This window comes from Pistacia vera, unplaced genomic scaffold (assembly GCF_008641045.1).
Source record: "Pistacia vera cultivar Batoury unplaced genomic scaffold, PisVer_v2 Contig340, whole genome shotgun sequence".
Classification (NCBI taxonomy): Eukaryota; Viridiplantae; Streptophyta; class Magnoliopsida; order Sapindales; family Anacardiaceae; genus Pistacia; species Pistacia vera.
The window spans coordinates 219,948-243,330 of record NW_022196158.1 but is presented as its reverse complement, the minus strand read 5'-3'; the positions used below and the strand labels follow the sequence as shown (position 1 = coordinate 243,330).

Sequence of the window (23,383 nt, the reverse complement as noted above, 5' to 3'; positions counted from 1 at the left end):
AAATACAATAGCCCCTCCAAGTTTGAAATATAACGGAAACCCCTCTGGACCTGAATGGACCGGAGAGGCTGCCGGGTCCTTCTAACCGGCCGGCCAGTCTGGGTTTCAGAAACTGATTATTTTCATGTTCCAAATTTACAATGTTCTTTGCAGGTTTCAACGGTGGCTATAGATAAGCCTCGAAGCCCTATTAGGTTCAGGGCATACCAAGCATCTGACATGTGGTCTGTTGGCTTTATAATGTTTTATATATAGTGTGTGTTAGTGTGATCACAGCTCGAGATTTTGAGTCACCTTGCAGCAAGTTACATTGTGTCAACCAAAGTTTTGGTGTTTAAACTATCCACTTTCGATGCATGTGAATTAATCTCACAGCTTGGTCCCCATTTAGATACAATTAATTAAATTAAATTAAGCTAAGTTAATTATAATGTAATTTCTAGTTAAGGTGGGGCTATCAGAAGCTTTTCTTTTTCTGGTTTTGTTTAACTAATAAACCAATATATTTTAGGGTATGATTGAGATATTTTGTATCTGTTGTAAAATGGATGGGTATTAAGGCTTTGAGTTTATAACTCATTTTAACTATTAAACTTGGATATTTTTCATGTTTTAAGAGGGTGTTTAATAGTTTTTGAAATCGTTCGGATTTTTACATTCACTTTTAATCTAAATTTTGGTAGTTAATTGATAATTAGTTTGATAATCTAGAAATGAGCCAATTAACAACATTGATCAAGCCCAATAAGAGGAGAGCCTTTGCTTACAAATGGCTGATTTATTATTTATTAATATAAAAGGCACCAAAATTAAGAGCAAAATTTGGTCTCAAAAGAATATATACTTATAGAATTGATTTGAAAGTAGTTGTTTGGTGGGTCAAGTTCAATGTGCATATCTTTTCAAGTTTTAATTTATGGATTTAAAATTTATAGATATTAGATCTAAAGACAATCCCAACTCTATGAATAAACCAAATTGATTGAGCTTATAATGAGTGACACTATTCCTTTTAAATTAACATCTTAATTAATTGAATTAGAATTATGATCTCTTAATTTAAAGAAGAAAAAGATACAAAACTTACTCACTTGCTATGGAATAACACAGCAAAACTTTTGACATTAAAGATTAGCTTCCATATGTTGATTCATGCATGCACCTTCCTTGGGTCACAAGCCCTACCAAATTGTGATGGTCAACCCCTCACCACAAATCATATATCTAGATTCTTGATTAAATTTTCTAGGCCTTTTAGTTTCAAATATTTTAAGTGGGGTGCGAATTTACACCTTATTCTGTCCAAGAAGAAAGAATCACCGACTAAAAAGAAGAAAGGAAAACATAGTGGTATGAATGAGGCGTGACAGGTAGAACAATTGACCTAAATCTCCTAAAAGCATTCGATTTAATAGTAAATGCAATTTAAGCTGTCATCATTGATCATATTAGATGAGAACTTTATTAATTTGAAACCGAAACTAAAATTTTAATATGATAACTAATCTAACATGTATGACATCAAATTTCTCTTGTGGGTGATTAATTTTTGTGTAAATTAGGTAGAGAGTGAGTGTGAACATTTTAAGTATTCTAGTGAGTGGGCAGGTGTTGGAATTTTGAAAAGGTAGAATGGGGGTTCCATCCAAGTAAACATGGTGTGGTGAGCATGGGGATAGGAATGGGCCGACAGCCTCATATCTTTTTGACTCCCCACCCCCTGAATTCTACTATGTACTTGTAGCACAAGAAAGCCACTTTGAACCACTCAATTCAACCTTATTAATCATAAGACTTTTCCTTTTCCCCCTCATACAGCATCACTCCTCCTTTGTCCCTAATAATGGCAACGTTTTCTTGTGTTCAATTATCAATTATAACCTTCACCTTTCATGTTTTATGTCCTACGGCATTTAGCAGCACATATAGTTTTTCAATCTCTTACTGATTTGAGATACGAATTATTTTGATGAGAACTCGATTTTCAATCTGGTTAACCAACATTTTCAATCTTAATTGATACAAGTTATAAATCCTTCCGATTTTTTTTTAAAACATCAAGTTAATCCTGGGGAAACATGTCACGGCACATGAATACACAAAAATTGGCTTATAAAATAATAATGCTTGTCCTTATACTATGAATGTTTTGTTTCCTCATCGTGTTTTTGTTTTGGTAGAGAAAATGGAACAAAGAATGAAAATGGGCAGATAAGAATTTGCATAAAGAGAGATTGTTTTGTTCCCGAGAAAGAAAGAAAAGAAAATTGAATTTGAAGAGAAAAAGGAACAAAGAAGATAAGGGTTTTTGGGTTTGGGTTTCTGTAAAGTTATTCTCTATTTTACAGATTTGCACGTGTGTGGTGACCCTCATAAGCTTGCATGTGCATGTGCTTTGCACCTATCTATGATAGAAACTTTACATGCATACTATTGTGTACTCCTAATTTCTTTCTTTCATTGTGGGTCCTTTATACTTTTGTGGTCAGGTACACGTGGACCCCCCTCTTATAGAACCTTTCATGCTTTTATGGCTAGTTAAAAGCCTTTCAAACTTCAAAGTTCGATCTCTTTATATGCACCCATTGGGGGCATCCATCTATTTAATTGGGTCAAAAGTAAATATTTAAGTAAAAATACTGTTAAAAATAACCTAACAGTATTAGAGTAACGTTACCTTCAACGACCTAATAACATCTATAATCATGTTCTCGTACAATTTAAAAATTTTGGGTCTGATTAATGCATGTAGGGAAGTTTTGGGGTTGTGATTAGTGTATAATTAGATAAAATAAATCAGTGAATAAATTATTAACCTCCTAACACTCTTCGTGTAGTGGAACCAGATCCTTTTAAGGGTGTTGAATTTGATTGATGTTTATAAATCAATGCCTTTTCATTCTTTCTATATGCTCCCCTTTGAAACCCAATCAATTAATCATTGGCTCAAAGGTTTAATTTGCTTAATTTGGTTCTAATTTGATTAATTAGATTCATTTATCCAACTATGTCACTCCTTAGTTTCTTTTCATGTTTAGACTTTTTTGATAATCTTAATTATCACAATCATCTAATTATTTCACACAAAATTACAATTATATATGGGAGAATTACTTTTTCACCCCCAGTTTGGAGAAACGACACTTTCCCAACCGTTAAGTTTCAAACGACATTTTCCCACCTCCGTTAAGTCTTGTTAGTATTTCCATTTTGAAGAAGGTATATGGTTAAGAAATAAAAATTGAAATATAGGGTTTAGTCACTGAATGGTTGCCACTTGCAGGAGGTTGACTTTGAAAAAAAAAATACACCAAAAAGTGATTTGTGTCTATTGTAACTGTCTCTCTCTCTGCTCTCTGAAATTGAAACGACTGACCCGAGTTCTATTGTACACATATCGTCTCTTTAAAACTGAAGTGTTTTTCTCCTCTCTTCCGTCGTATTCCTTTCTTCTGCTCAGGGTACGTATGGCTTCTTTTCCAAACTTAGTTGCTTCTATTTTGGTGTCTTCTTGGCTGAGATAGGTGATCAGGTAGTGGTTAGAATGCATGACAATTTCACGATAACAAAAAGCTGATTTGTGTTCTTCCTGTTTTCGTGAAACTGAAGGGATTGGGGACTTAGGTGGTGACTAGACGACGACGGACAAAAAAGGTTTGAAAGGGTGACGACGATTGGCTACACAACGAGTGAGAGAAAAATAACGACGACGATGACTGACCGAAAGGCATGGGTAATCATTTTTTTTTTTCTTAGTTATAAAAAAAATTGTTGTGTGTTTTTTTTTGTTTCTTAGTGTTTAATTATAGAGCTTTTTAGAAGGAACAAAAAAGGTTACGTTCTAGAGTGGAGTCCTTTTTGGTGCAAATATGGATTCTTATAACGTCTATTAGTTTGTGGGCAATTGTTCAACTTCTATCCCAGTTGCTTACAATTTCAGATTTTGCATTGCCATTGTGTCCTTTGTGTTGATGAGAATCTTCACTTTGAAGGTCCTGTGAAATTTTTGATGCAACATTTAACCATTTAGTCTTTTGGATAGGAATTTGAAGTTGGGACCTCTAGTGTTCAAATTAATTATACATAAGTTTATTGATAGATAATGGGAAAGACGCATCTGCATTATGTGAAAAAAGACACTGCATTTGTGGAATATTTTATCAGTATCTAATCGATCTTAAGAGTCATAGAATTGTTTCAACAATTAAGAATGTGGAGTTTGCAGAGACCACAATAAGAAGCTATGTGTTGATATATATTATTTTCTTGGATAACAATGTTCTTGGTTATTTAATTATTATGAAATTGAAACATTTAAGTTTGTAGTACCATTGTTAAAATTGAGATCGTCTTTGCTTGTAGAGGTTTATTTTACTTGTCTTTCAACTCCTTTAGCATTTTTAATCAATCTGGTATCGATGTTGTAGCTTTTATTTTTGTTGTATATCTTGTTTGGTTAATGAATTGTCTTGACTTAAAAGATGTGGTCTTTTTGTCAAAAAGGAAAAAAAAAAAGTGTTTTGGGGGTCCCACATAATCTCTTGGTAATCCCCTGTTGTAAATCAAATTCTTTGTAGAGTTAACTCTTATTATATCTAATAACACCAAGAGAGAGTTTTATTCAATTAAAGTGTTTATATTTATATAATCAGCCAAATGCGTAGTCAAACAATTAACTTTTGGTCTACAAGTAATAATGGCTCATGTCACATATTAGTTCTCATGCTCACCTCATAAAGGCAAAATCAATCATGTATAAGCAAAAGGTATTTCCTAATTGTGTCTGTTGGTGGGTTTTGATTCTTTGTTTAAAAATTTATAAAATTTTCACTGTAAATTTATTTGTGAAGTTGGCTGGAATATGTTTATAATTGTTTGGTGCACTATAGGATGTTATCTAATCATTGTATATTTGTGCTTTGTAGGACGAAGCCAAAAAAGTTCAATTTTAAGTTTAAATTATTTGGAATTGATTGCCAAATTCGAAATGTAGACCCTGATGAATTTAGTTATATTGTGTTGATTAAGGACATGAAGATATGTGTTCTGAAAAAATGCGGAAGTATTACTTTACCTGACGAGAGTTTAGAGTAGAAGCTAGGTTACTTGATTTTGGGAGAAATATTATTACTACTGATGAAGATGTAGCATTTCTTTTGCAGCAGTCTGGGTTGAAAGGGTAGTAGACATTAAGTTTGATTGTTGAGGTTTTACCTGTATAGAGAATTCAACCCTTATTACCTTTGCCAGAACCTAGACATAACTTGGATTTTATAGACGACAATCAAAAATCCCCAAAAGAGTGTTGTGAGGATGAATTCCATTGGAGTGATGCATCTAATGATGATGATGTGATGGAAATGGTGAGACTAATGTAGATGGTGATGGGACTATAATGGCGATGGTAATGGTGATAGGAAGGGGCTGAAAATAGAGCATGATGTCTAATTGTGAATAAATAGTGAGGATACATAGGATCAAGGTCTAGTGGATGATGATGTAGTAGTGAATGAGTAGGCATATAAGCATAATGAGTTTAAGTATGGGGCTGATGAATATATTTTGAGGTAGACAGGTGTTTAATGTGTTAACCATTTTAGAGAAGTTTTGAAGGATTATACATACAAGAGGCTTTGCTCTTAATGAGGTGCATAATGAAAGGAGGATAAAAGCCATTTGTAAACAAGATGGGTGTCCATTCCATATTTATGCAGCTTTAATGGTTGATAAGAAGTCGTATCAACTTAGAAATATGAAAACCACACACACTTGCCTAAGAGTTTGCAACAATCCTAATGCCACTGCCCTATGGATTGCGAAGAAAATGGGTGGTTTTATTAGTCACATAAGGGGAGTTGTATGAGCCTTAGATTCAGAACTTAGGAGGTACATTATTTGGAGTTGGTAAACGTAAGTTGTATAGGGCTATGAGAATTGCCACTGGTATGCCAATAAAGAGAAATGCTGATTCATTTGCCATGGTTGTACAGTCAACCACATTTATCAGTTGACAATCCTGGCTCAAAGACAGAACTTAGGGTGATAGAGAGAACGTGGCAGAAACTCCTAAGTTCAAAAGATTTCCTAAGTTTTATGGCGCAAAAAAAAAAAAAAAAAAAAAAAAAAAAAAAAAAGAATTCTAAAGGCTGTTAACATTTCATTGGGATTGATGGTGTCACTCAAATATTATGGTAGGTTTCTTCTATCTGCTGTCTCAATGGATGCTAATATGGGATTTTCCCTTTGCCATATGCATTTGTGAGGTAGAGAATAAGGATTCTTGGGGTTTTTTCTAAGCTTATTGCATGATTTTATTGGGGATGTAGATCATGTCACATTCATGAGTGATAACAGAATGTATTTTAAATGCATTAGAAATTAATTAGCCCATGCTAGGAGTAGGTATTTGCTAGACATGTCTATGCTAATTTCAGAAAAAATTTCCCAGAGTCCACTTAAACTTGTTTTGGGCAGTGAGTAGAGCTTTAAATAGGTAGATTTTGTTGTGGCTATAGGTAAGGTAAAGGAGGTCGATGAAGACGCATACAAGTGGATACTAGAGATGAACCTGACCAATGGTCAAGACATGCCTTTGACACTATAGCAAGTCAGACCACATTACCAATACATGATGTGATGTTATGCATGGTTGGGTGAGGGTAGAGAACTTCCCATTTTGAGCCTATTGGAGCTATACAGAAGGAGGGTAATGAAGAGGCTGCAGTGTAGGTACCAACTGGTACTCAGTGGATAACTACTCTTCCCCAGTGGTGCATAGAAAGATTAATAAGTTAATGGAGTCACTGAAATGTTTATGTCGGTATCCTAGATCTGATGAGTTTGAAGTTATTGACAAAATGTGATGCCAGTAAACACACTACACTAGTTTTGGGGAACCAAGTGTATGATTGTGGATGTGGTAGATATCTGGTGTTTCCGTGTGTACATGCGCTTTGTTGTTTACCTTTTTGAATATTCTAACTTTGAAGAGCATATGGATAGAAGTTGAGAATTGGAAGGTCAATGCAAACATATGCTGATATGATCATCCTATTACAGACAGCCAGTTGGCCAGACGTGAGTGATGAAAAAATAGGCCACCAAACAAGCACGTAAAGTCTGCAGACCATGAAGCAAGAAAGAGAGATCCAACTGAAGAGCCAAAAATAAGAAGGTTTCTACATTAAGGTGTAGTATTTGCAAAGTCATGGACATAACAAAGATCCTGCAGAATAACAGGACAACCCAAGATGTATTATTAATTTCATCATTTTATCAATTTTAATGTGGTTGATTTTGTAACTATATTGTTTGCCATTTATTATTTGTAGAGAATGGTTGTACCAACAATGACTACACCTTCTCAAGAGCTAGATTTGCAACACTTTTGAGAAATGCATCTTCTTCAATGCCTTCTTCAAGTAAGAGTTCAAGTTCATCACATTTCCAAGTTCAACAGGTATTCTTGATAGATAGGGCTGGACTAGTGTTGATGTCTATTCATTATTTGCCTCCCTAACTTATTCTTATCATGTTTATAGGTTAAGCAAATAGAATGCGGGCTATTTTGTGTGCAACAGTTGACTGTTTGTTTCAAATCCATAGGTAAAATATAGTTTTTCTATTTTCAGTACCCGTTAATTCTTTTGTTTTTGAAAGAGATTCAGTTAACCATGCAGCAAAAACACATGTACAGGGTCATTAGTTTATCATCTATCTAATATGTTATATTATAATTTTTTAGAAAATTTTCTAGTACTTATTCAATGGTTGTTACATCATGATAGTTTAAGAAAATTGTGTAATGTTTTTATGAGTATTTAATATTACATCATCTTTGATGATCCACGAAATATTTATGGCTATTTTGATTGGATCAATTGCAAATTTTTGCCTTGTTTTGTGGTTACTTTGATGTTTTCTATTGAATTGAGGTTTTTTTGATGAGATCAGTCACAATTTTGCCTTAACTGCTGGTTACTTGATGTTCTCTATTCAATTGCAGAATATAAAGAATGATATATTTTTCTGTGTAGGCTATCATTCTAGCGTTATTCAGTGGTAGAGCTAATGTTAAAAGATAGAGACATCATGAAGGCAAGGAGATTGAAGTATTCTAGGATTTTACGGTTTTGGCAACATAATATTTTCGAGACAACTTTTGAAGCAATTAGATAGAAGGGAAAATATATGAAATTTTTGTAATTTGTGGCCACTTGGTTTTACACTTTGCTTCTCTATTATTCTACAGTACTATTTTTTTGTCTTTCCGCAAAGTTTGTGGAAACCTACTTCTTGGAATTCATCTTAGTCGGTTTTCAATTGACAAATTTTTTTTAATATATATTCGTAATAATGCTAGTACTTTGTTTTATTTGGGTTTAAATTGACAAATTTAAATATAAATGCCAATGTAGGGTTGCAGTAACTATAAGGATAACATGGTAATTTTACAAGTTTTAATATTTTAAAAACCAATGGTAACTTCATACATTTGAAACATTATTTTAATTAAAAAAAGGACAAATTGGTAATTTATTTCATAAAATTGAGGGCATACTAGTGATTTCATTTTAAGAGTGGGTATTTTGGTAATTGACTTGTTGATATGCAAAAAATAATAAAAAATTATAAAGTCAATATGTAAGGTATTTTTATCTTTGTCAAATATTAGAAAACACTAACAGAACTTACGAATGGTGAAATGTCGTTTTGAAACTTAATGGGTGGGAAGTGTCGTTTTTTGCTAACCTTGGGGGTGAAAAAGCCGTTCTCCCTTACACATAATGAATTTTAATGAATGTTCTAAATATTTTTATATAAAAAATTTTTAATCCACATATAATAAATGAAAAAAAAAATGTTGAAGTGTCATAAATATCAAATATACTTAAACCTACTTTTTTATGTTTCACTTGATTTAGATAATGTATCTAGTTTTGTATACTAAAAATATTGTTTTATCAAACATCTACAATATATATATATATATATATATATTTATTACCTGTCTAGAAAAGTTATTAAAAACCTTTTGAATTAAAATATTCTCTTTTAATATTGCCTTTGTTTAATTTTGTAGGAGTGATTTTTCTTCAATTCGTCGACCGAAAGGTATTTAAAAATGAAATTAAATTGAAAAAAAAAAGGCATAAATAGTAAAGTGATGTATAAGAGGTAATATTTTTCGCTTATACGCAACCATGCTGTTGTGATTTGTAATTGCCTCCAGTCAATTTGAAAAGGTCACACCTAAAATCTCCCAAACTTTGTAATAAATACTATTCAAATTAATGCCCTAGTTTTCTAATCAAAAACACATTAGATGGATAAGAACTTGAACAACATGCATGAATATCCACATATATGAAAGATTATTTGTATTTCATTTGATTCCTCCTCCAACTTAATTTACATATAAGGTCTCTATCATATGAACAGGAAAGAGTTGAAAGTTGAAATTTCCCCCCAAAAAAGTGAAGCATCTCATAAAAAGTTACTAAAAGGGAAATTAGAACAAAATTTTGTGTACAATCTATAAAGCAAGTAGATTGGATTCATTTTGATTCGATAACAATGTATCTTAGCTTGTTTATTCTAACTTAATAATATTGACAGAATCTACACACTTTAATTAAACGTGTTAAAAAGAAACATAGCTCAAACCAAGTCACCGATTTGATGTGTTTTAATTTAAATGGTTTATCATAAACACATGTTGACACAAGAATGAACAAAGGAAATTAAAAAGATGGGCATATTTGTGGATAAAGAAAAATTCTAATTCCTCTAAAAAATTAAAGTGATAAGAGGTCAACGGCCGATGACTCTAGTCCGATGTTATATGTTTTTAAACATGTATTAATCAAAGGTTAACGATTAATCTCTTACTCAACACAACAAATAAATCACATTGGTTTTGATCCCACGGTAAGATTTCAAATTTTTAAATTTGAGAATTTATATATCATTGATCTTGTAAAGTTAGATATTCTTGTCATGAACCTATTATTGTTTCATGTTTTTATTCAAGATTATTTCTCTAGTCCACATTACACTGAAAATAAATTATAATACCAACAAAGAAGAAAAAGGAAAAGACCGTCATAAAATTGGAGTTATATCAATTGAAGAATAATATAGTGCAATAATTAAATAAAGCAAAAAATATGACGTTTTAATTTTGACTATTGTGTTCCTTAGAGTTAATAGTTTTAGTGAATGTTATTATTTCTAGCAAGCGTCTTGGATATTTTAAAATGAGACATCAATTTTCGAGAGTAGTGTTTTGATGCGATCGATCACATCGAGAAGTGCATAAATCTCATGAGGAGGTTTACACAAGGGTTTGTAATAACCGGTAATTTAGTGCTGAATAAATACTAAATGATGATAAATACAAGAAACAAGATTATTTAAAGTAGTTCGGATGCAGGTGCAATCCACTATATCCATTGTTTTTATTTATTTATTAATTTTTGTGTATTTGGTAAGTACAAGCGCCTCAATTCTCATACAATAGACAGTTTTTTATAGAATAAAATAGTGTTTCCAATATCCCAGAAGGAATCCCTCCTAAGGGTATGAGACCCCTTTATATACTATTTTCTTGGTAGACTCACTGGTAAAGTAATCCTTCAACATGCACCTAGGGTGATCTTGCACATGAAAATCCCTCTTCAAGAGGTGACACGCATCCTGATTGACAGCACAAATGATGCTTACTAATGAGTATTCTTTATAAACTTACAAGTGAAGTAGTCTTCTAATGGAGTGGACACGTGGCCTAGTGACAATACATTCCTGAGACCCGTGACATGAATCTAGGCAGGTGGATTTACCGCACACACACCACTGAATGTATTGAAAGAGATTTTTTTATATGTTTTTAATATAGGAAATATAGAAAAATAAATTGCATTAGTGAATTAATCTAAGTATTATTATGTATATATAGCATATTTTATTTCATTATATGTTTTTATAATCAAAATATAAAGTTTTATATAGAAAATAAACCATATCAAAGTTTTTGATGTTCTTTATAATTTAGTACCCTCCACAGCCCGCATTTTAATATTTACTAGTCTAGTCGAGAAATTGTTTAATAATTCAGGACAATTTTGTATCAAATCTCATGGATTTGAAAACTTTTGTCCGACTGAACATAGTTCACTGTAACACAACAACTACAAAAATATTTAAATAGGTGAAAAAATTGATAAGATAATATAATTTTTCAAAGTGTAGGTAAACCCCAATGTATATTTAATTTGGCATCGAATAAAATATTAAACTACAATTAAACTTCGCAAATCAGGTGCTGTTTATTGATTGACAAAAATTATAGAGAAATAATCACAAGTCTTAACCTACAAATGCATAATTATCAATAATGCAACACATGTAAATCTCTTAGCATTTACTATTGTCACATATTAAAAATGTTTTTTAGATTACGTATCAAATTAAGTTGATATAGCCCAATCCTATAAAAATTAATTAGATAAACATAATACCATAATAATTAAGATAAAATACAACTATCTTAACTCAATTTATTATTTAAATTATAAAATAACATAAAAAAATCTAATTGTCTCAGCCTCCAATAGGACAACCGCTATTATGTTTCCACTCTGTGGAAGGTATTCCTACCTTATATCTATTATGTCAGTTTTGACCGTTATCTCTAAGACACATATCCATGAGCAAAATCCTTGTGTGGGGGAGTCTTCACCTTTCTGATGTGCCATCCACATCATTGTTGGTGTCAAGCCAAAGGTTGAACTAAATGCCCCTGTCAGTAACCACACTTGGGACTTGTTTCTTCGCCTCTCACACCAGAATCCTTTGGCTGTAAGTGGTATACAAATACATCACGTGTTGATGCTCCATTGAGTGGCACAAAGAAGCGCTTGTTACAAAAGACTTCACCCAACGAGAAGGTTCGATTACTAGGAAACTTTCTCCGCTATAGCCAAACAGTTTCTATTTGAAGCCTTCCCTCTATGTTGCTTCTTGTTAGAGTCATGAAAGTGACTCTATTTTGTTGATAAAAAAGATCCTATGTGTAATTGAATTGAAGTTATATTGAGACAATTAAGAGAAATTATGAATTTATGTTTAAAAATCATATTTGAGTTTTTCTTACTAATTTGACATGTTTGGATTGAAATTTGAGATTGAGTAAGTTGATATTAGGATGTGATTTATTTTCTAGGGTTGATGTTGTCTCATTTATGCCATTCAAGGGTCAAATTGTCATAATCTCGGGGTTGATTTTGTCACTTTCAAACGTGTAGGGACCACATGTAATTTGCCAAATTTTGTATAAAACTGCAGCTCATGGTCGCAGATTGGGTGGCTGGTCGCAGATTGGGTGGCTGCCGCCCACCAAAACCCTTCACCTTCTCCGATCAGATTCCAACGAGCTTTTTCGGTGACGGTTCGTCTTCCTCATGCACAGATCATCACCATCTCGTCATCACCACCCTGATAACGCTTCTCCACCGCAAATCACGCCAGATTTTCCGACGACGCTTCGCATTCCAGCCATGTTGGGCCATTTTTCGGCGATGTTTGGGCTCCCCAAGACTTGATCTTCCTTCCCCACAGCCGGATCTAGCACTTCCAAGCTTCAGCCGCCGCAAAACAGTTGAAATCTGCCATCTTGCCGCCGCGCCTCTTCGTCTTCCAGCCAAGATCTCGCTTATCTCCAGTGACCTTTCACCTCCCCATGACCTGATTTGAACTCTCCATCACCAGAGCTTTCCATCGGTATCTTCAGATCCCATTTCCACCACCATTTTCCGAAAGACCCACCGGAAAACTAATATTTTCTACCAGTGCAACTGTTCATATTCCAGGCTGTCCGTTGGTCGTTTTCACCCCTTCTTCGCATCATATCACTGTCGATTACCTCATCTCTGCCATGATCAACTTCGTTTCCACCGTTTCAGCCTCCGTCATCACTACCATGAGTGACTAAGTTCCCGGTTATCTGTTACGGCATAGGCAAAATCGAGATTGACTCCATTGATCTCCTCATCAACTCTCGACTAGTTGGATGAGCCCGAATGTTAGACATTTGGTTAAGTTTCTTGTATTCATATTATATTTGTTTTCGTTTCAGTTTGTTTGCGATGCTTTAATATTCTTCTGATGCTCGACGTGCTGAATTGATAATGTCCATTGAGAATGTTTATTGATATATAAATTTTTGCATAATTGAATGTCGGTTTGAGATTATTGAATGTTGATTATGACTTTAAATTGCTTCGGCACNCCTTGCTTAAGAGAAATTTCTCTTATGAAAGACTTGGAACATGAAAACTTGGTTAGGTAACTCTTATTGCAATTGGTTTGTTGTGATATTATAACATTAATATTGTTTTGATTTGAAAATATTTAATTTATATTATTATTTTAGAATCATAAATTAGGATGTCTCTTGTAACAATTTACTTGTGTGGTGCTATCTTTCTTATATTGAAAAACAGGTTTCGGGATGCTTTTTTATATAAAAAAGTGCATTTGGTGATGGACTCTTTGAATACCAGCCTGGGGGCCTTCTTGAATGCAACTTGAATGAGGCAGCTTGAGAATGTTTACCATATCTTACCACCAGAGACGCAAATACTGTTAGATATAACACATAAGAAGTTTAATCTTTTCATGAAAGTAAGTTGGTTACATTAGATTATTTCTATCATATATTAGATTTTGATTAATTTTTTAGCACATTTTAGTAGAAAAGGTGTACTAATTATTAACAATTTTTTTTGCAGAAGTTTTTGCTTTAAATTTTGGTACGTGTCTCATATTTACACTCTCATGATATCCTTCACCGAGATCTTAAACCCGACAATGTGCTGATAAATACCAAGGACGAAATTGTGAAGATTATTGATTTTAATTTAGCCAGAATGGGTGGTGCTCATTATGGAAGATATTCTTATGATGTATGTATTATTAAATTAGTATCACAATTCTTCATTAAATTAGAATTATTTTCAAATGTTTTGATAACCGAATCGGGCCTTGACCCTGTCAAGGGCCCAGTTCACGGGTTGGCCGATCGGATTTGTGACGTTAGCAATAAAATTATTTTTAAAAACTGCAATCTAGTCTCTGAAATATTAATTTATTACAAAAATACCTCTAAAATTTTGCAAATTAGTCACTGAATTTTTAATATATTGCAAAAAATGCCCAAAAAAATTAATCCCTGAAAGTTTGAAATCTAGCAGAAACGCCCTAGAAAATTACGAAGTAGCCCCTCCAAGTTTGAAATATAACGGAAACCCCTCTGGATCCTGAATTGGACCGGAGAGGCTGCCGGGTCCCAGTCTAACCGGCCGGCCCAGTCTGGGTTTCAGAACACTGATTATTTTCATGTTCCAAATTTACAATGTTCTTTGCAGGTTTCAACGGTGGCATATAGAGCTCCCGAAGCCCTATTAGGTTCAGGGCATACCAAAGCATCTGACATGTGGTCTGTTGGCTTTATAATGTTTTTTTTATATATAGTGTGTGTTAGTGTGATCACAGCTCGAGATTTTGAGTCAACCTTGCAGCAAGTTACATGCTTGTCAACCAAAGTTTTGGTGGTTTAAACTATCCACATTTCGATGCATGTGAATTAATCTCATCAGCTTGGTCCCCATTTAGATACAATTAATTAAATTAAATTAAGCTAAGTTAATTATAATGTAATTTCTAGTTAAGGTGGGGCTATCAAGAAGCTTTTCTTTTTTCTGGTTTTGTTTAACTAATAAACCAAATATATTTTAGGGTATGATTGAGATATTTTTGTATCTGTATGTAAAATGGATGGGTATTAAGGCTTTGAGTTTATAACTCATTTTAACTATTAAACATTGGATATTTTTCATGATTTTAAGAGGGTGTTTAATAGTTTTTGAAAATCGTTCGGATATTTTACATTCACTTTTAATCTAAATTTTGGTAGTTAATTGATAATTAGTTTGAGAAATCTAGAAATGGAGCCAAGTAAACAACATTGATCAAGCCCAATAAGAGGAAGAGCCTTTGCTTAACAAATGGGCTGATTTATTATTTATTAATATAAAAGGCACCAAAAATTAAGAGCAAAATTTGGTCTCAAAAGAATATATACTTAATAGAATTGATTTGAAAGTAGTTGTTTGGTGGGGTCAAGTTCACATGTGCATATCTTTTCAAGTTTTAATTTATGGGGATTTAAAATTTATAGATATTAGATCTAAAGACAATCCCAACTCTATGAATAAACCAATTGATTGAGCTTATAATGAGTGGACACTATTCCTTTTAAATTAACATCTTATAATTGGAATTAGAATTATGATCTCTTAATTTAAAGAAGAAAAAGATACAAAACTTAGCTCACTTGCTATGGATAACACAGCAAAACTTTTGACATTAAAGATTAGCTTCCCATATGTTGATTCATGCATGCACCTTCCTTGGGTCACAAGCCCTACCAAATTGTGATGGTCAACCTCCTCACCACAAATCATATATCTAGATTCTTGATTAAATTTTCTAGGCCTTTTAGTTTCAAATATTTTAAGTGGGGTGCGAATTTACACCTTATTCTGTCCAAGAAGAAAGAATCACCGACTAAAAAGAAGAAAGGAAAACATAGTGGTATGAATGAGGCGTGACAGGTAGAACAATTGACCTAAATCTCCTAAAAGCATTCGATTTAATAGTAAATGCAATTTAAGCTGTCATCATTGATCATATTAGATGAGAACTTTATTAATTTGAAACCGAAACTAAAATTTTAATATGATAACTAATCTAACATGTATGACATCAAATTTCTCTTGTGGGTGATTAATTTTTGTGTAAATTAGGTAGAGAGTGAGTGTGAACATTTTAAGTATTCTAGTGAGTGGGCAGGTGTTGGAATTTTGAAAAGGTAGAATGGGGGTTCCATCCAAGTAAACATGGTGTGGTGAGCATGGGGATAGGAATGGGCCGACAGCCTCATATCTTTTTGACTCCACCACCCCCTGAATTCTACTATGTACTTGTAGCACAAGAAAGCCACTTTGAACCACTCAATTCAACCTTATTAATCATAAGACTTTTCCTTTTCCCCCTCATAAGCATCACTCCTCCTTTGTCCCTAATAATGGCAACGTTTTCTTGTGTTCAATTATCAATTATAACCTTCACCTTTCATGTTTTATGTCCTACGGCATTTAGCAGCACATATAGTTTTTCAATCTCTTACTGATTTGAGATACGAATTATTTTGATGAGAACTCGATTTTCAATCTGGTTAACCAACATTTTCAATCTTAATTGATACAAGTTATAAATCCTTCCGATTTTTTTTTAAAACATCAAGTTAATCCTGGGAAACATGTCACGGCACATGAATACACAAAAATTGGCTTATAAAATAATAATGCTTGTCCTTATACTATGAATTTTTGTTTCCTCATCGTGTTTTTGTTTTGGTAGAGAAAATGGAACAAAGAATGAAAATGGGCAGATAAGAATTTGCATAAAGAGAGATTTGTTTTGTTCCCGAGAAAGAAAGAAAAGAAAATTGAATTTGAAGAGAAAAAGGAACAAAGAAGATAAGGGTTTTTGGGTTTGGGTTTCTGTAAAGTTATTCTCTATTTTACAGATTTGCACGTGTGTGGTGACCCTCATAAGCTTGCATGTGCATGTGCTTTGCACCTATCTATGATAGAAACTTTACATGCATACTATTGTGTACTCCTAATTTCTTTCTTTCATTGTGGGTCCTTTATACTTTTGTGGTCAGGTACACGTGGACCCCCCTCTTATAGAACCTTTCATGCTTTTATGGCTAGTTAAAAGCCTTTCAAACTTCAAAGTTCGATCTCTTTATATGCACCCATTGGGGGCATCCATCTATTTAATTGGGTCAAAAGTAAATATTTAAGTAAAAATACTGTTAAAAATAACCTAACAGTATTAGAGTAACGTTACCTTCAACGACCTAATAACATCTATAATCATGTTCTCGTACAATTTAAAAATTTTGGGTCTGATTAATGCATGTAGGGAAGTTTTGGGGTTGTGATTAGTGTATAATTAGATAAAATAAATCAGTGAATAAATTATTAACCTCCTAACACTCTTCGTGTAGTGGAACCAGATCCTTTTAAGGGTGTTGAATTTGATTGATGTTTATAAATCAATGCCTTTTCATTCTTTCTATATGCTCCCCTTTGAAACCCAATCAATTAATCATTGGCTCAAAGGGTTTAATTTGCTTAATTTGGTTCTAATTTGATTAATTAGATTCATTTATCCAACTATGTCACTCCTTAGTTTCTTTTCATGTTTAGACTTTTTTGATAATCTTAATTATCACAATCATCTAATATTTCACACAAAATTACAATTATATATGGGAGAATTACTTTTTCACCCCCAGTTTGGAGAAACGACACTTTCCCAACCGTTAAGTTTCAAACGACATTTTCCCACCTCCGTTAAGTCTTGTTAGTATTTCCATTTTGAAGAAGGTATATGGTTAAGAAATAAAAATTGAAATATAGGGTTTAGTCACTGAATGGTTGCCACTTGCAGGAGGTTGACTTTGAAAAAAAAAATACACCAAAAAGTGATTTGTGTCTATTGTAACTGTCTCTCTCTCTGCTCTCTGAAATTGAAACGACTGACCCGAGTTCTATTGTACACATATCGTCTCTTTAAAACTGAAGTGTTTTTCTCCCTCTCTTCCGTCGTATTCCTTTCTTCTGCTCATGGGTACGTATGGCTTCTTTTCCAAACTTAGTTGCTTCTATTTTGGTGTCTTCTTGGCTGAGATAGGTGATCAGGTAGTGGTTAGAATGCATGACAATTTCACGATAACAAAAAGCTGATTTGTGTTCTTCCTGTTTCGTGAAACTGAAGGGATTGGGGACTTAGGGTGGTGACTAGACGACGACGGACAAAAAAGGTTTGAAAGGGTGACGACGATTGGCTACACAACGAGTGAGAGAAAAATAACGACGACGATGACTGACCGAAAGGCATGGGTAATCATTTTTTTTTTTCTTAGTTTAAAAAAAATTGTTGTGTGTTTTTTTTTGGTTGTTCTTAGTGTTTAATTATAGAGCTTTTTAGAAGGAACAAAAAAGGTTACGTTCTAGAGTGGAGTCCTTTTTGGTGCAAATATGGATTCTTATAACGTCTATTAGTTTGTGGGCAATTGTTCAACTTCTATCCCAGTTGCTTACAATTTCAGATTTTGCATTGCCATTGTGTCCTTTGTGTTGATGAGAATCTTCACTTTGAAGGTCCTGTGAAATTTTTGATGCAACATTTAACCATTTAGTCTTTTGGATAGGAATTTGAAGTTGGGACCTCTAGTGTTCAAATTAATTATACATAAGTTTATTGATAGATAATGGGAAAGACGCATCTGCATTATGTGAAAAAAGACACTGCATTTGTGGAATATTTTATCAGTATCTAATCGATCTTAAGAGTCATAGAATTGTTTCAACAATTAAGAATGTGGAGTTTGCAGAGACCACATAAGAAGCTATGTGTTGATATATATTATTTTCTTGGATAACAATGTTCTTGGTTATTTAATTATTATGAAATTGAAACATTTAGTTTGTAGTACCATTGTTAAAATTGAGATCGTCTTTGCTTGTAGAGGTTTATTTTACTTGTCTTTCAACTCCTTTAGCATTTTTAATCAATCTGGTATCGATGTTGTAGCATTTTATTTTTGTTGTATATCTTGTTTGGTTAATGAATTGTCTTGACTTAAAAGATGTGGTCTTTTTGTCAAAAAGGAAAAAAAAAAAGTGTTTTGGGGGTCCCACATAATCTCTTGGTAATCCCCTGTTGTAAATCAAATTCTTTGTAGAGTTAACTCTTATTATATCTAATAACACCAAGAGAGAGTTTTATTCAATTAAAGTGTTTATATTTATATAATCAGCCAAATGCGTAGTCAAACAATTAACTTTTGGTCTACAAGTAATAATGGCTCATGTCACATATTAGTTCTCATGCTCACCTCATAAAGGCAAAATCAATCATGTATAAGCAAAAGGTATTTCCTAATTGTGTCTGTTGGTGGGTTTTGATTCTTTGTTTAAAAATTTATAAAATTTTCACTGTAAATTTATTTGTGAAGTTGGCTGGAATATGTTTATAATTGTTTGGTGCACTATAGGATGTTATCTAATCATTGTATATTTGTGCTTTGTAGGACGAAGCCAAAAAAGTTCATTTTAAGTTTAAATTATTTGGAATTGATTGCCAAATTCGAAATGTAGACCCTGATGAATTTAGTTATATTGTGTTGATTAAGGACATGAAGATATGTGTTCTGAAAAAATGCGGAAGTATTACTTTACCTGACGAGAGTTTAGAGTAGAAGCTAGGTTACTTGATTTTGGGAGAAATATTTATTACTACTGATGAAGATGTGCATTTCTTTTGCAGCAGTCTGGGTTGAAAGGGTAGTAGACATTAAGTTTGATTGTTGAGGTTTTACCTGTATAGAGAATTCAACCCTTATTACCTTTGCCAGAACCTAACATAACTTGGATTTTATAGACGACAATCAAAAAATCCCCAAAAGAGTGTTGTGAGGATGAATTCCATTGGAGTGATGCATCTAATGATGATGATTGAGTGGAAATGGTGAGACTAATGTAGATGGTGATGGACTATAATGGCGATGGTAATGGTGATAGGAAGGGGCTGAAAATAGAGCATGATGTCTAATTGTGATAAATAGTGAGGATACATAGGATCAAGGTCTAGTGGATGATGATGTAGTAGTGAATGAGTAGGCATATAAGCATAATGAGTTTAAGTATGGGGCTGATGAATATATTTTGAGGTAGACAGGTGTTTAATGTGTTAACCATTTTAGAGAAGTTTTGAAGGATTATACATACAAGAGGCTTTGCTCTTAATGAGGTGCATAATGAAAGGAGGATAAAAGCCATTTGTAAACAAGATGGGTGTCCATTCCATATTTATGCAGCTTTAATGGTTGATAAGAAGTCGTATCAACTTAGAAATATGAAAACACACACACTTGCCTAAGAGTTGCAACAATCCTAATGCCACTGCCCTATGGATTGCGAAGAAAATGGGTGGTTTTATTAGTCACATAAGGGGAGTTGTATGAGCCTTAGATTCAGAACTTAGGAGGTACATTATTTGGAGTTGGTAAACGTAAGTTGTATAGGGCTATGAGAATTGCCACTGGTATGCCAATAAAGAGAAATGCTGATTCATTTGCCATGGTTGTACAGTCAACCACATTTATCAGTTGACAATCCTGGCTCAAAGACAGAACTTAGGGTGATAGAGAGAACGTGGCAGAAACTCCTAAGTTCAAAAGATTTCCTAAGTTTTATGGCGCAAAAAAAAAAAAAAAAAAAAAAAAAAAAAAAAAAGAATTCTAAAGGCTGTTAACATTTCATTGGGATTGATGGTGTCACTCAAATATTATGGTAGGTTTCTTCTATCTGCTGTCTCAATGGATGCTAATATGGGATTTTCCCTTTGCCATATGCATTTGTGAGGTAGAGAATAAGGATTCTTGGGGTTTTTTCTAAGCTTATTGCATGATTTTATTGGGGATGTAGATCATGTCACATTCATGAGTGATAAACAGAATGTATTTTAAATGCATTAGAAATTAATTAGCCACATGCTAGGAGTAGGTATTTGCTAGACATGTCTATGCTAATTTCAGAAAAAATTTCCCAGAGTCCACTTAAACTTGTTTTGGGCAGTGAGTAGAGCTTTAAATAGGTAGATTTTGTTGTGGCTATAGGTAAGGTAAAGGAGGTCGATGAAGACGCATACAAGTGGATACTAGAGATGAACCTGACCAATGGTCAAGACATGCCTTTGACACTATAGCAAGTCAGACCACATTACCAATACATGATGTGAATGTTATGCATGGTTGGGTGAGGGTAAGAACTTCCCATTTTGAGCCTATTGGAGCTATACAGAAGGAGGGTAATGAAGAGGCTGCAGTGTAGGTACCAACTGGTACTCAGTGGATAACTACTCTTCCCCAGTGGTGCATAGAAAGATTAATAAGTTAATGGAGTCACTGAAATGTTTATGTCGTGTATCCTAGATCTGATGAGTTTGAAGTTATTGACAAAATGTGATGCCAGTAAACACACTACACTAGTTTTGGGGAACCAAGTGTATGATTGTGGATGTGGTAGATATCTGGTGTTTCCGTTGTACATGCGCTTTGTTGTTTACCTTTTTGAATATTCTAACTTTGAAGAGCATATGGATAGAAGTTGAGAATTGGAAGGTCAATGCAAACATATGCTGATATGATCATCCTATTACAGACAGCCAGTTGGCCAGACGTGAGTGATGAAAAAATAGGCCACCAAACAAGCACGTAAAGTCTGCAGACCATGAAGCAAGAAAGAGAGATCCAACTGAAGAGCCAAAAATAAGAAGGTTTCTACATTAAGGTGTAGTATTTGCAAAGTCATGGACATAACAAAGATCCTGCAGAATAACAGGACAACCCAAGATGTATTATTAATTTCATCATTTTATCAATTTTAATGTGGTTGATTTTGTAACTATATTGTTTGCCATTTATTATTTGTAGAGAATGGTTTGTACCAACAATGACTACACCTTCTCAAGAGCTAGATTTGCAACACTTTTGAGAAATGCATCTTCTTCAATGCCTTCTTCAAGTAAGAGTTCAAGTTCATCACATTTCCAAGTTCAACAGGTATTCTTGATAGATAGGGCTGGACTAGTGTTGATGTCTATTCATTATTTGCCTCCCTAACTTATTCTTATCATGTTTATAGGTTAAGCAAATAGAATGCGGGCTATTTTGTGTGCAACAGTTGACTGTTTTGGTTTCAAATCCATAGGTAAAATATAGTTTTCTATTTTCAGTACCCGTTAATTCTTTTGTTTTTGAAAGAGATTCAGTTAACCATGCAGCAAAAACACATGTACAGGGTCATTAGTTTATCATCTATCTAATATGTTATATTATAATTTTTTAGAAAATTTTCTAGTACTTATTCAATGGTTGTTACATCATGATAGTTTAAGAAAATTGTGTAATGTTTTTATGAGTATTTAATATTACATCATCTTTGATGATCCACGAAATATTTATGGCTATTTTGATTGGATCAATTGCAAATTTTGCCTTGTTTTGTGGTTACTTTGATGTTTTCTATTGAATTGAGTTTTTTTGATGAGATCAGTCACAATTTTGCCTTAACTGCTGGTTACTTTGATGTTCTCTATTCAATTGACAGAATATAAAGAATGATATATTTTTCTGTGTAGGCTATCATTCTAGCGTTATTCAGTAGGTAGAGCTAATGTTAAAAGATAGAGACATCATGAAGGCAAGGAGATTGAAGTATTCTAGGATTTTACGGTTTTGGCAACATAATATTTTCGAGACAACTTTTGAAGCAATTAGATAGAAGGGAAAATATATGAAATTTTTGTAATTGTGGCCACTTGGTTTTACACTTTGCTTCTCTATTATTCTACAGTACTATTTTTTGTCTTTCCGCAAAGTTTGTGGAAACCTACTTTCTTGGAATTCATTCTTAGTCGGTTTTCAATTGACAAATTTTTTTTAATATATATTCGTAATAATGCTAGTACTTTGTTTTATTTGGGTTTAAATTGACAATTTAAATATAAATGCCAATGTAGGGTTTGCAGTAACTATAAGGATAACATGGTAATTTTACAAGTTTTAATATTTAAAAACCAATGGTAACTTCATACATTTGAAACATTATTTTAATTAAAAAAAGGACAAATTGGTAATTTTTTCATAAAATTTGAGGGCATACTAGTGATTTCATTTTAAGAGTGGGTATTTTGGTAATTGACTTGTTGATATGCAAAAAATAATAAAAAATTATAAAGTCAATATGTAAGGTATTTTTATCTTTGGTCAAATATTATAGAAAACACTAACAGAACTTACGAATGGTGAAATGTCGTTTTGAAACTTAATGGGTGGGAAGTGTCTTTTTTGCCTAACCTTGGGGGTGAAAAAGCCGTTCTCCCTTACACATAATGAATTTTAATGAATGTTCTAAATATTTTTATATAAAAAATTTTTAATCCACATATAATAAATGAAAAAAAAAATGTTGAAGTGTCATAAATATCAAATATACTTAAACCTACTTTTTTATGTTTCACTTGATTTAGATAATGTATCTAGTTTTGTATACTAAAAATATTGTTTTATCAAACATCTACAATATATATATATATATATATATATTTATTACCTGTCTAGAAAAGTTATTAAAAACCTTTTGAATTAAAATATTCTCTTTTAATATTGCCTTTGTTAATT

At 33.0% G+C, this 23,383-nt stretch overlaps 1 long non-coding RNA gene across 2 annotated transcripts; it reads left to right on the top strand.

The window, feature by feature from the left end:
- The first annotated feature begins 13,288 nt into the window (after positions 1–13,288).
- LOC116138383 lies at positions 13,289–14,528 on the top strand. 2 transcript variants are annotated; one of them, XR_004129283.1, is made up of 4 exons: positions 13,289–13,344; positions 13,503–13,683; positions 13,791–13,964; positions 14,427–14,528. It is a non-coding gene; the product is annotated as an uncharacterized LOC116138383 (long non-coding RNA). The 2 variants fall into 2 exon arrangements; XR_004129282.1 differs by lacking the exon at positions 14,427–14,528 and having other exon boundaries at positions 13,791–14,020.
- Positions 14,529–23,383: the final 8,855 nt, after the last annotated feature.